Source organism: Myotis davidii, unplaced genomic scaffold (genome assembly GCF_000327345.1).
Source record: "Myotis davidii unplaced genomic scaffold, ASM32734v1 scaffold46, whole genome shotgun sequence".
Classification (NCBI taxonomy): domain Eukaryota; kingdom Metazoa; phylum Chordata; class Mammalia; order Chiroptera; family Vespertilionidae; genus Myotis; species Myotis davidii.
The window spans coordinates 9,666,679-9,679,425 of NW_006383006.1; positions in this window are offsets into that span (position 1 = coordinate 9,666,679).

The following is a 12,747-nucleotide window of genomic DNA, read 5'->3' on the forward strand; positions in this document are numbered from 1 at the left end:
GCACAGCCCTGCCCTGCTCTGTCCAGCCTTTGGGGAGCTCCGCTCTGGAGGGGAAAGGGGGAAGCTGCAGGCAGGAGGTTGCAGGAGAAAGGGGCAAAGCAGGACCAACCAAGTTAGATGGAGGGGAGGGAAGGAAGGACCCCACAGGACTGGGGACAGAGATGGGTGGGGAAGGAGGGCCATGCTGAAGCATCGCCTTGGATGAAGTAGAAATCCTGACCCCATTTTACAGACCCCAGCAGAGTGCGTGTGTGTGTGGGGGGGAGGTGTTAGAGGGGAGGAGGGAGAGAAAGACAAAAGAAGCTGTGAGGGGACTAGATGGATGGAAAGCACCAACATTTGATTCATGGCCTATTTATTTTTATTTTTGCTAATATATTTTTATTGATTTCAGAGAGGAAGGCAGAGGGACAGATAAAAACATCAATAATGAGAGAGACTCATCTGCTGCCTCCCACACGCCCCCTACTGGGAATTGAGCCTGAAACCCAGGAATGTGCCCTTGATCAGAATCAAACCCAGGACCCTTCAGTCCACAGGCCGTGGCTCTATCCACTGAGCCAAACCATCTAGGAAGACCCATGACCTACTTAAAATCACTGCAGTAGTAACACGATGGTCTTACCTGATAATGAGGGTGTCCCTCCTTATATTGGGGTAATCGGAACTGCAGCAAAGTAAAGGCACACCCATGGAGCCTGCCAGGGGTTTCCATGCACATGAAGCAATTTACTTTGTATGGCAGCTGAGAGGGTGAGCAGCGTCTTGGAAGGACATGAGGTCTCCAAGACCAGGGGCTGGGAGGAAAGTGCGTGCCTAGCATTCCGCACCATGAGTTACAATCTATATATATAAAAGCCGAATATGCTAAGTGTCTGACTGAGTGGTTGACTAACCAGTCACTATCATGTGCACTGACCATCAGGGGGCAGATGCTCTGACCAGTTGGTTAGCTTGCTGCTGGGGTCCGGCCTATCGGGACTGGGCGAGACAGCACTGGATATGCTCTGGAGCCTTCCCTCGGTCCCTTCCTCGGTCCCTCCCTGACCACTGGCCCCAATTGGCCCCTATTGGGACTGGGCGAGATGTGCACTGGGCCTCTAGTATAAAATAAAGTAAAATAAAATTAACCAAAATAAAACAAAAAACAGTATAATGTAATGCATGGCCATCCCCACTCACCAAAAAACAGGAATTTCCAAATAAATGTAGAAGATCAATGACCTAGGATCCACAACTTAAAATTTAGGAAGTTGGCTTCTATTCTGCTTGGAAAATGAGAATCAGGAGAAACTATTCAAAGTATTTTATTACATTTTTACTTTTACTTTTTCTCCAATGAGTGGACCCAAATCTATGGTTTACTTTGCCTCTCAGCCTGGAATATCTGGGTATTTCATGTTAGCACCCATCTTATGTAATGCTTAAATCTTGGCCCCTGTCCACATAGGCAGAAGTTGTTTTTATTGCCATCGTTATCTGACACTCCAGATAAAGTAGGCCGTTTTATAATACCAGTTTGTTTGACTGTCCTCAGGAGACTTTCTCCCTACCTTTTCTCTAAAATTGGACCATTTGAGCAGGATCTATGCTGGGTTTTGGAGGTGATTGTGGGAATTCTACAAATCCAACCTTATACAGCTCTTTCCTTTTGCATTTTCCCATCTTTTCTGGATACCTATTATCCTAAGTTCCTACTTCCTTTTGTCTTTCTCTTTTATTTTTTCTCCTTTGCTCCCTGTTTAAATCTGAGATCATTCTTACATATTCTGAAGCCATACATATGCACCCTCTTCCTCATCCCCAAACATAGAATCTCTTAAATTTGGGAGAAACAAAGGCAGACCCATAAATAAAAATATATTTATTTAAGCACTGGGACATCTAAATCTATTTATACCATTAGTTTGCCTTTGTGTCTTAAAAACTCAAACTACTTATTTACTTCCTAAATGCTGGCAATAGCCTCTGATGTATCAAATTGTCTTCGTCAGTTCCTTATGTGGAAAATATCTATCACTTAGCCCCATCATTCTCCTAAAACTGTTAACAGATTTAATAGTTTAAGCTACTATGTTAAAAAGGAAATATATTTTTAAAGTCAAAATAAAGCTGGTGTGAGTGTAAGTTTGCATTATTAAAAGCATGTTATTCAAATGTCTATGATGTCTGCTATATATAAGTGTCTAAAATAATTTAAAATGAGTTTTTATTGTAAATGAGAATATATACACATTTAAGTCCTCTCTTTGAGAGAAAATTGACCTATTTGAAGGATTTTCACATTTAGCAAATGTATTTTCTATAATATAAGGATAAAAGGAAGTATCTGTATTTAGGCTTGTATATCACTAAGAATATGTAGATTTGATGCATACAAATGTGCTTAGTAAAAACTGAGCCTTTTCTGCATTAAATAAAATAAAATAACTAATAACTATGGATATTACACTTAAAAATAAGTTATTAGAAAAGGCATCTCAAAAACTTAGTCTCCACCCCGCCGTCTTCTTTAAATAACTCAGTCAGGAAACCTCAACATTTTATTTGGTTATTTAAGAGTTCCCTTTAGAGTGGGAGTAGATAGAGCTTGATATCATGATGTATAAATAAATAATTGGAAGGTTTCTATGTCCAGATAAAATTCTAAAATCAGATAAGTGGGTTTCATTTTATCTTTTGTTATTTTAGTGGTGGGAAGCCTAGTTTCTTCCCTCCCTCGGTTGCCGGTAGTCTTCCCGAGATTACTCCCTTGGGCTCTCCCAGGGCTTGAGGGATGTATTTAGGGTCCCATCAACCCTTTTAATCTGATTGCCTTTCTGCATTTTAATCTCCGTTCCTAGGTCCTTTCATAAATGGAAAGTACTGCCTTAGTCTCCCCTTCCTTCCCACCTCTGAAACCACACTCAGTCCACAACAGCGGAGTTACAAATGCCAGATTAACACACATGCCCCTTTATGAAAATGTGCTTTGTGACAGTCTTCTGTGGCAGTCAAATGCAGGAACCAGTAACGAAGCTTATAATTATGTATGCTATTTATTACACGATGGTTGCTAGTGATGGCTACATGCTTCATAAAGAAGTAAATAGAATGCATCAGTTAATTTCTTAATTTTTTAAATAAATAACTACTTAACAACTAAAGTACACCAGAAATTGGGCTATGAACTAAGAATACAAAGATAAGTGAACATGTTTCCTGCCTTTAAAAACCAACTGTCAAGTAAAGAGTCATGTAAATATATTATTAGAATAGAATCAGTGGTTCTCAACCTGTGGGTCACGACCCCTTTGGCAGTGGAACGACCCTTTCACAGGGGTCGCCTAAGACCATCCTGCATATCAGATGTTTACATTACAATTCATAACAGTAGCAACATTACAGTTATGAAGTAGCAACAAAAATAATTTTATGGTAGGGTCACAACATGAGGAACTGTATTTAAAGGGCCAGAAGGTTGAGAACCACTGGACTAGATTATGACAAAAATGTTACACATTTCATTTGGGCACAGAGAATGGATGCATATATTCTTATGAATTAGTGTTTTGTGTTTCTTCAGATATCTTCCCAGAAGTGGAATTGCTGGGTCATAAGGCAGTTCTATTTTTAATTTTTTGCTGTAACTCCATACTGCTTTCCACAATGGCTGTATCAATCTGCATTGCCATAGTGCACAAGGGTTTAAAATATATCTTTCTTGATAAAAATATTATTTAACTCCTGTGTAGCCCTATCACAGCATAGAACAGAATTCGCAGGAATTCTGAAAAGTGTTATACCTAACAGAGTTCTTCACCAAAAACTGTATCACAAGCAAAATTATTCCTTCACAGATCCTCTTTTCTTATCACACCTGTACTCTTCTGGAGCATTCCCACAGTGACAATTCTTAGGCCTCACAGGGATCTGAGGCCTTTTATCCTTATTGCTTCACTAGAGGCCTGGTGCATGAATTTGTGCACCAGTGGGGTCCCTTGGCCTGGCCTGTAGGATTAGGCCAAAATTGGCTCTCCAACATCCCCTGAGGGGTCCTGGATTGCGAGAGGGCGCAGGCCTGGCCGAGGGACACCACAGGTGCATGGTCAGGGCTGGGGAGGGACATCGGAGGTTGGCCAGCCAGGGAGGGATCATGGGAGGGCTCCAGGACATGTCTGGCTCACCTTGCTCATTCCCAATTGGCTGGACCCCAGCAACAAGCTAACCTACAGGTCTGAGTGTCTGTCCCCCGGGTGGTCAATGCACATCATAGCAAGCGGTTGAGTAGCCTTAGCATATTATTAGCATATTACGCTTTGATCGGTTGAACGGATGACTGGACAACTGGACACTTAGCATATTAGGCTTTTATTACATAGGATTACTATCTACCAACCCCCTCAGGAATTCACTTCCCTTTTCCAATCGCTCTTGTACCAAAACCTTTCTAATAATGACTTTTTTTGCAAGTACCCTGGATGTCCTGGGTTCTTTCCCTTTCCATCATATCCACTTTGAAAACCCCAGGAATAAATTGAACAGTGCGACTCCTCTGGGCCAGCATCCATGGAGCTGAGCACAGCTGGAGAAAAATCTCACAACAGGAAAAAGAGGGATCATGGTTCATTCATGATCACCAGCCTCAAATGGTCATTTAACACTGAAAGACTAAAGTGGTCTCCCACTCACCATCTCAGTGACTATTCAGTAGCGTCCTTATGCTGCTCCAACTGTCCCAACCCTTTTATTCTCAGCAGAGAACCTGACCTCACAGTTCATAGAATATAGAAACCACATATAAATACTACATTATCTTCTCAGTACTAAATCTGCATCTGCACTCACTCATCTTTCACCTTCATTCCTCTTATTACAAAGGAGCAAGTAACCCTTCTTTCAAAAATCTATCTTTTTCAGAGTATCAAGTAATATTTTTTTTAAAAATCACCTTTCCCATTTCTCCCTTGTGGATCATTCTCATCAGCATCCATATATTTTTTAAATGAGAATCAAAACAAAACAGTCCCTTGGTTCCACATTCTCCAACTAGTATTTAATTTTTCAGCTTCCCTTCAAACCCAAATTCAACTTCATCACTTCTCAAGGCAATCTTGCTTTCACTCCTACCATCTCAGTTCTTGCTTGGATCGCCAATGATTTATATCACAAACCATTTCTTGTGTTGCTCAACCTCTGAGCAGTATCCACATCCTTCTCCATGCCTTCCTTCCCGACACTGCCTCTTTGCTTCTGCAATAATACCCTCTCCTGCTCACTTTTCTATCCCTTCGGTTCTTCCTCCTCAGGCCCAAAGCAGAGCCTGAGCTGATGATTTCTGTGCAAGTAATTGACTTGAGTGGTGATCCAAGGGGAAGAATATTAGGGACTTGGTGGAGTAAAATAGACAAGGAGGATTAAGCAATAGAAGTGTGTTATTAAGGTCAATGTGGTAAGCAAGAGGGGTAAAGAGAGTAATTCCTGGGAGGTCTCCTGAGAAATATATAGAATGCTTCCCCTTAATTGCTCAGAAGATGTTAGTTTATTTTGTTCATTAGAGTCCACATATATAGTAGGTGATATCAGAATAAACTGATGAACAAAATAGAAGCAGAGGCATGAATACGGGGAACAGACTGACAGAAGTCAGAGGGGAGGGGTAGAGAGGAACTGGATGAAAGAGGGTGAAGAGATTAGACAAAGAACATCTTGATAGGCCAGGGACACAGACAGCAATGTGGTGATGGCCAGAGGGAGGGTGGGTGGGAGCTGGGTGGAGATGGGTAAAGGGGGTGGGAAATGGGGCAGGAAATGGGGAACATGGGTAATAGTGTCAACATTTTAAAAAAAGGTGTTGGTGTTTCTTCTTTACTTATCACTTAACTTTTGTAGACCTCAGGACCCAATCCTGGGCTGTCTTGTCTTATCACTTTACTATCCCAGTGATCTCAGACATTCTTATGCTGCAACTCCTAAATGTTTACAGCCTCTGAGTTTTTGTCCACTGCATAGATTGCTATTCCAGGTAGAACTCCCTACATGACATCTCCATTTGTAAGACTCCCCAAAGTAATCTCTTGATTTTTTTTTTTCCATTCCTGCCCCAAATTCCCTGCTTCCTTAATTTTCCACATCTTAGTAAATCCCATTCACTCAGTTACACAACTGGAAACCTTGGAAGCATGTGACAATCCCCTTCTTCTCCCTACCTACAGCCAATCCATCACCAAGTTCTATTAATTCTACTGCCAAGTTATAGCTCTTTTTTTTTTTTTACTTTTTATGTCTCATCTAGACTATTGTGAGAGTCTGCTTCAAGTTTTGCTTGCCTCCAAGTCTCTCTGCATAAAGGAGCCAGGATGATATTTCAAAAAACGTATGCCAAATTTTATTACTCCCCTACTCCCCCGACTAAAGGATTTAATTGTCTTTATATTATCTTTAAATAGATAATAATTTGTTCTTATTTTCTTGGGACAAGTCCTGGTTTATGCCTATTGTCAGCTTAATCATTAGCAGAGTCTACTTTCATTCTCCAAAGTTCCCCATTTTATTATATTGTGCAAATCACCCTACTTTTAAAATAAATACAAAATTTCTGTATGAGTTACTACACACTCATCTACAGTGGTACAGGGCTTGGTCTCATATTTTTACACACTAGCCAATTTGAAAGCACCAACCTATTTCTGCCTCTGAGTCTTACACACGATGTTCCCCTGAGTGCCATGCATTCCCTCTGAACCTTGCCAATTCCTACTCTTGCATCAAGAGTTCACTTAAGGCCTCCTTCTAAAACAGGAATTACTCAGTAACACAGTATTAATCATTTCCACTCAGGCATTGTTTTTGTATCTTCTGCCTTTCATTCTTAATGCAATTATAATGTTATTTGTGCATAATACATATCTTGGCCACTCTAGAGTAAGCATGAGGCAAAAGCATATCCTATACTTAGTTATGGATATTCTAGCACAGTGCTCGACCCCATTATGGGTGTTTTCTTTATGAAAAGAATGTAGAACAGAGTGAGGAGAAATACCAGTCAAGGCCTTTTCATACATCCATTTTCTAAATCTGAATAAACATAAATCTTTTCATCACTCTGGCCTCCTAGAGTGCAGTGAAGATGTCCAAAGGAAGAAAATGCCAGCATAGGAGCTGCACATAAGATTTTCTAGTGCTTTTTGAAGGTGAATAAAGCCATCTAAACACAATGGAGGCAAACTGCATAGAGGTTGTAGTTTAAAATGATTTGGTATAGAGGGGAGCTTTATTAGCGCTGTCAAATCAGTAAACTAAATAAAAGGATCAAATACTTAATGAAAATTTCAGCTTAAAACAAAAAAAAGCATTCATATGAAAATAGTTACTGAATTAGTTCTCTGACTAAGGATCATAAATTGAGGAAATTTTTGAGTCAGAAAGACCCTGGACATGAGCTAGTTCAGTTCTATCATCTTACAAGGTGGGGAGCTGAGACACAAGTGAAAGTTAGAATGTCTACAGTATGAATGGTCTCCCTTATTTCTGCATAATCAGACAGGTATATTGCAAAAATATTTATTTTACTAGTGACTAATACAAAATCTACTTAACATGTATAACTTTAGAAATGAACATAAATATATTAGGTCTATCAGAAGATAGCCTTTAGATAATTTTTTACACCAAGAACTATCTTCTATACCCCATCATCTCATATGAGGGAGACATTAAGATGCTGTGGTTAAAAAAAAATACACATTCAGATTTGCAAAGGTGAACTATAATTCAAGGCAATAATTAAATGAAATAAATTATCCACTATTGTCACATAGTTAATGCATTACTTTATTTTCTTTAAAGTGTGTTCTTAGTTTCTCCCCTTGGATGGATTTTAGTTTTCATTTTATGAAGAGAATGTGCCAATGTAAGTGATTCTGACAATGAATTCATACATCCCTTACTAAGTTTTGAGCCTTCAAAAACTGGCACATCATAAATGGGCATTTGCTTTACAGAATGTGGTTCTAGCATCATACACAGGGTACTTTTTTCACTAAGTCAGTATCACACATATCCTTTTACAGAGAGCTCACAGCATTCAAAGCAAAAAAAAAAAAAAGGTCATCTATCTATTCTGCCTCACCCCCACCCCTACTCCCACCCCAAAGAGAAAGGTCATATTGTCAGAGCCGTGCCTTCCCTAGATGAGCCGTGTCACTGGCACGTGTTCACTGGAAAGGCAGTGAAGGCAGGATTAGCACAAGAGCCCTTGCAGCACTGCTCTGTGCTAAGGTAAATATCACATTGTAACTTCTGAGAATGAGAGAAAGAACATTTCCATACATATGTTCTATGAGCTCACAAATTCCTCCCCAAATTCTTCGGACCAAGTCCAGATTTAGTGACCCACAGATCTTACCCACGGTATATTTGTCTAAATCAGAATGTAAACATGGTCTGCTGACTTTTATGCTGTACCTTAGTTTTAATAAATATTAAAATATTATTAATATTTAATAAATATTAAAATATTTCACATGTTTAAATGAGAATAGTAAAGAGTACAAGCACTTTTAGTGCATATTAAACAGAACACAATTTCTATTCAATAAAAATACTGGCCAAAGAACTTCAATAATAAAATAAATGTATAAAATGGAGAGATAGGTATGGAAGAAATTATTTACTCATCAAGACTCTAATATATGACAGTTTTCCCAACTGGAGAACTTACCATGCAGAATGTTCTCCACCCCAGAAAATGTAAGCCAGTAGCAGTTATGTGAACAATGACTTTGAAGGCTGCTAAGAGCCCCATGAGAGGTTTTCATTACAGCCTTATTTCAGATATGTCGGGTCTAACTTGGAAAGTGCAATTACTTCTATAGAAGTTCAGGGCTTGGTTTCTTCCTGGGTATTTTGGCTTCCCTTGTTTCGGGGGTGTGAGGAGTGACTAATGATGCCCTGGAAACGATTAACTTAAAAAGAAGCAGCTAAGAGTATTTGATCCTCTTTTGACAAAGTGTGAACACTAGGCCTTTTTACCCCCAGAGTGGAACTGGACTAAGAAAAAGAGTGTTAAGTGGAGGGAATGGGAGGAATGCATGTTACTGTTCCTTTATCTGGGAGAAGCTATTTCAAGTGATCACTGGTGGAAACTGCTGATAGTCAATCTCATATTTTCACTCCGAGTTTGACATCAATGTTGTCAATACGACATAATCGTCTCTGTCAAAAGCATCATTCATTTCCAAACTGCAGAGTTATTTACAGTCGTGTCTTCACTCAATGTAGCACTACCACTCAACACTCAGCTGTCCCTTCTCTGTTTTAAGTAAACATTCAGGCAGACTTTTAAAGAAGCTCTATTTTAGGTTAGGCTAACAACCTGAAAATGAACTCAAAGAGAAAAACTTCTCCCCTTGTCCAAATACCATTTGGACAAATGGATAAAGTTGTTCACAAAAACTGGCATTTCAAATCGAGTTCTGTTTGGTAATAGACATGGTGCTGAAAAGTGACATTTATAATGACAGCAATATGGATCCCCAATAAAGAAGACTGGGTTGTATTCTGCTCTAATTATAACTGTCGTAAATGTGTGTTTTTAAATTTGGAAATCAATTATAATAATGTAGCTTCTAGTTACAAACCTACAATAAATCTCTGTTTACAGAAGCATGGCTGATATAGGTCTTTGACTACATTAAATAGAAAATATTGTGAGGGAAATTTAGTCTTACATTTCTACACACCTGAAGAAAGAACTATTTTCTTCAGGCCTTTTGTGTACCAAGCCTGGTGCTAGAAGTATAGCATATGAAAGAATGATGGTGATAGGAAGGAAGTAGAGCTAATAGAAATCAGGCAGTGTTTAAAAATAAATTTAACTTGTCTATTCTAACTAGCCTTTCAGAGAACAAATCTTGAGACTCTTGGTAGCTCCAGAACTTTCTATTTCCCAGAGGCAGCTACTTATAACTTTTTAGTAGCAGAAGACATGACAATGGCTAAGAAGTGGATGAAACTTTGAACACTAAAAGCAGGTTTAGAGCTAATTTGACAAACAGAATGTTGGTGGTCTAATGACTTTTAGAAGGTATGATCCTCATGCTTTTCCTAAGAAAAGCATAACCATCACTATCAACCTGTATGGGATTCCTTCCTCTTGATATAAAATACATCAAGTACATAAACTAAAAAATAAATCAGGAATCCTATATAATAAAAGGGTAATATGCACTGACCACCAGGGGGCAGACACTCAACGCAGGGAGAGCACCACTCAGCCATAAGCCATCAATCGGACATCCCCCAAGGGATCCCAGACTGCAAAAGGGCACAGTCCAGGCTGAGGAAACACCCACCTCCCTCCCCCACCAAAGTGCACAAATGTTGTGCACCAGGCCTCTAGTTATAAACATATTTTTGTTAAGTGAACAATTTAAAACTTCGGTTATTTTGAAACCTTAAAATACTAAGCCACTACTTGCTGTGAGCCTACAGTGTACAGATACTTTGCACACATTATTTCATTTAAGCTCCCCTCCAGATCATCAATTTGTTATCATCATAGATTAGGCAACTGCAAAGGACAGAGGGTCAGGGATTTGCTTAAGGTTCTACAATGAATATTAATAGTGATGTAGTTAACATTACCATCAACATAAATACTATGTCTTTTTCATGGGTTTTCTCTTTTAATTCTCAGTAATCTGGAGGTAGGGACTATTAATATCCTCATTTTATAGAAGAAAAAGCAATAAAACCTTAGGCTTTCAACAACTCTTTTTTTTTTTTAACACAGACATTTATTTTCTCGTAGTTTGGACGCTGGAAGATCTTGGTCAGTTTCTGGTGAGGGCTCTCTTCATGACTTGTAGACGGCCACCTTGCTGTGTGCTCACATGCCCTTTGCTAAGGGTCCCTGTTCGGGCGCCAGATGCTGGGGTCCGACCCCAGCGGGTCCAGGGGTACCCAAAGGTGTGGACGGAGTCGGCAAAGAAGGAAAGACATGTAGAAAGCATTCAGTTCTTCACTCTCTAGGTTCTGTGTAGGTTCTGTCTTCTAAGTTCTGTCTCTAGGATCTTCATCTAAGTTCTGTCCCAACAACTCTTATTATAAAAGATCTTAGGGCTGGGATTTGAACATGGGTTTGTTTGTTTGTTTGTTTGTTTACTCCAAAGCCAGTGCTCTTCTCAACTAGCTACACCCATCTCTCTAAGACCAAAACTGGAATTGGAATCCATAGCTGCTGTTTTCAGTAATGGCACAAATTCCACTTTACCTCACTGTCTTAAAATGAAGTTTAAGAATGATCAAAGTGGTAGTTTATTGGCTTTATTTCCCTGTCTTGTAATTTCCTTTTGTCTCCCTCTTCTTCACCTCATGTTTATGCAAGCCTACCCAACCCTCCTGAGCTCTCTATTTCATGAACATCCTTTTATTTTGATAATCAGCTGTATCTGGGGCTAATGCTAATGATTTAATTGTATTGTCTCCTTACATATTTTCTCAGCTTTTCCTATGGCACCTCTAATACTAGGAGACCAGGTTTCTACCAATGTAGACCTTGTTGAATACCATACTGTAGTTTTCTCCAGTTCATTCTGTATCTTGTTTATTGATTATTGCCAAACTGCAATAGTCCTAGATATCGTCTATATCAGCTTATTTCCTAAAAGCCTCAAACCTTTTTTCATTGTCGAAGCAGGCGGAACTGACCATAGTCCCATATTCTGTCATCTCAACCTCTTTCCTCACATTTTCCATGCGCTTCCTCCCCACCCCCGAATTTCCACATTGTTCCTATTGCAGTCAGTTTTGCTCAATCCCCATCCATTCTTTTCATGCTTTCTTGTAGGTACTCCCATTCCCACTATTTTCTTACCCTGTCAAATTTTGAGTCCTATTTCTGTTATATACAAGCAGCTAAGAAACAAAATTAGAAAAAAAATCTTCTATTGCAGAATGACTCATACATAATGACAGCCATGAGGTGTTTTTAATAAACACATCTTTTACCATGATTATTACTGTCTTTGTGCAGGTTTCTATAATTATATGTGTTATGCTTCCGGATCACCTTCTTACTTCTTATGTTCTTGATTCCCATTAAGAAAATAAAAAGTTCAGTTAATAAGCATTAGTCACTGAATTGTCACCCCCCTCACTCCACTTATTGGCAATAATTTGGAAATAGCAAACATCTCGTCTGATTATTAGGCCATCCATTTACCATGACCCGAAGCCACATGTAAGTGACTAATGATGTGTGAGCTTTTTGCAATATTAAAAGAGCAACCTGAACCTTAACTCCAACCATAACAACAACTTTAGAGGCTTGCAACAATTATGCTTATTTCTTATTTCCAAATATCTACAATCAAATAAATATTGTTTCTTAAATTGGAAAAAATGGCTTAAATAATCTGTCTAAAATTCAATAAAATAATTATTTTTAAAAATGTATGTTTTCTGAAATTTTTTAAGCCAGTGATGAGCATCCTGGGAAATACACACACACACACACACACACACACAATTCTGAACAGCAAAATGAAAGAATCCTCCTGGGGACAATTTATCTCTAGGTATCATAATTCTATGGGATACTTCAAGATCATTTTTGAGTTATATCTTTCATTTGAGTAGTAATTGACTATCTACAACAAGCCTGTCAAACTCAAAGGCTAAATAAACGAGGTCCAAATAAAGAAGGCATGCGGACTGCGGGCCACGAGTTTGACATGCTTGATCTATAATGTATTTTTAAAAATT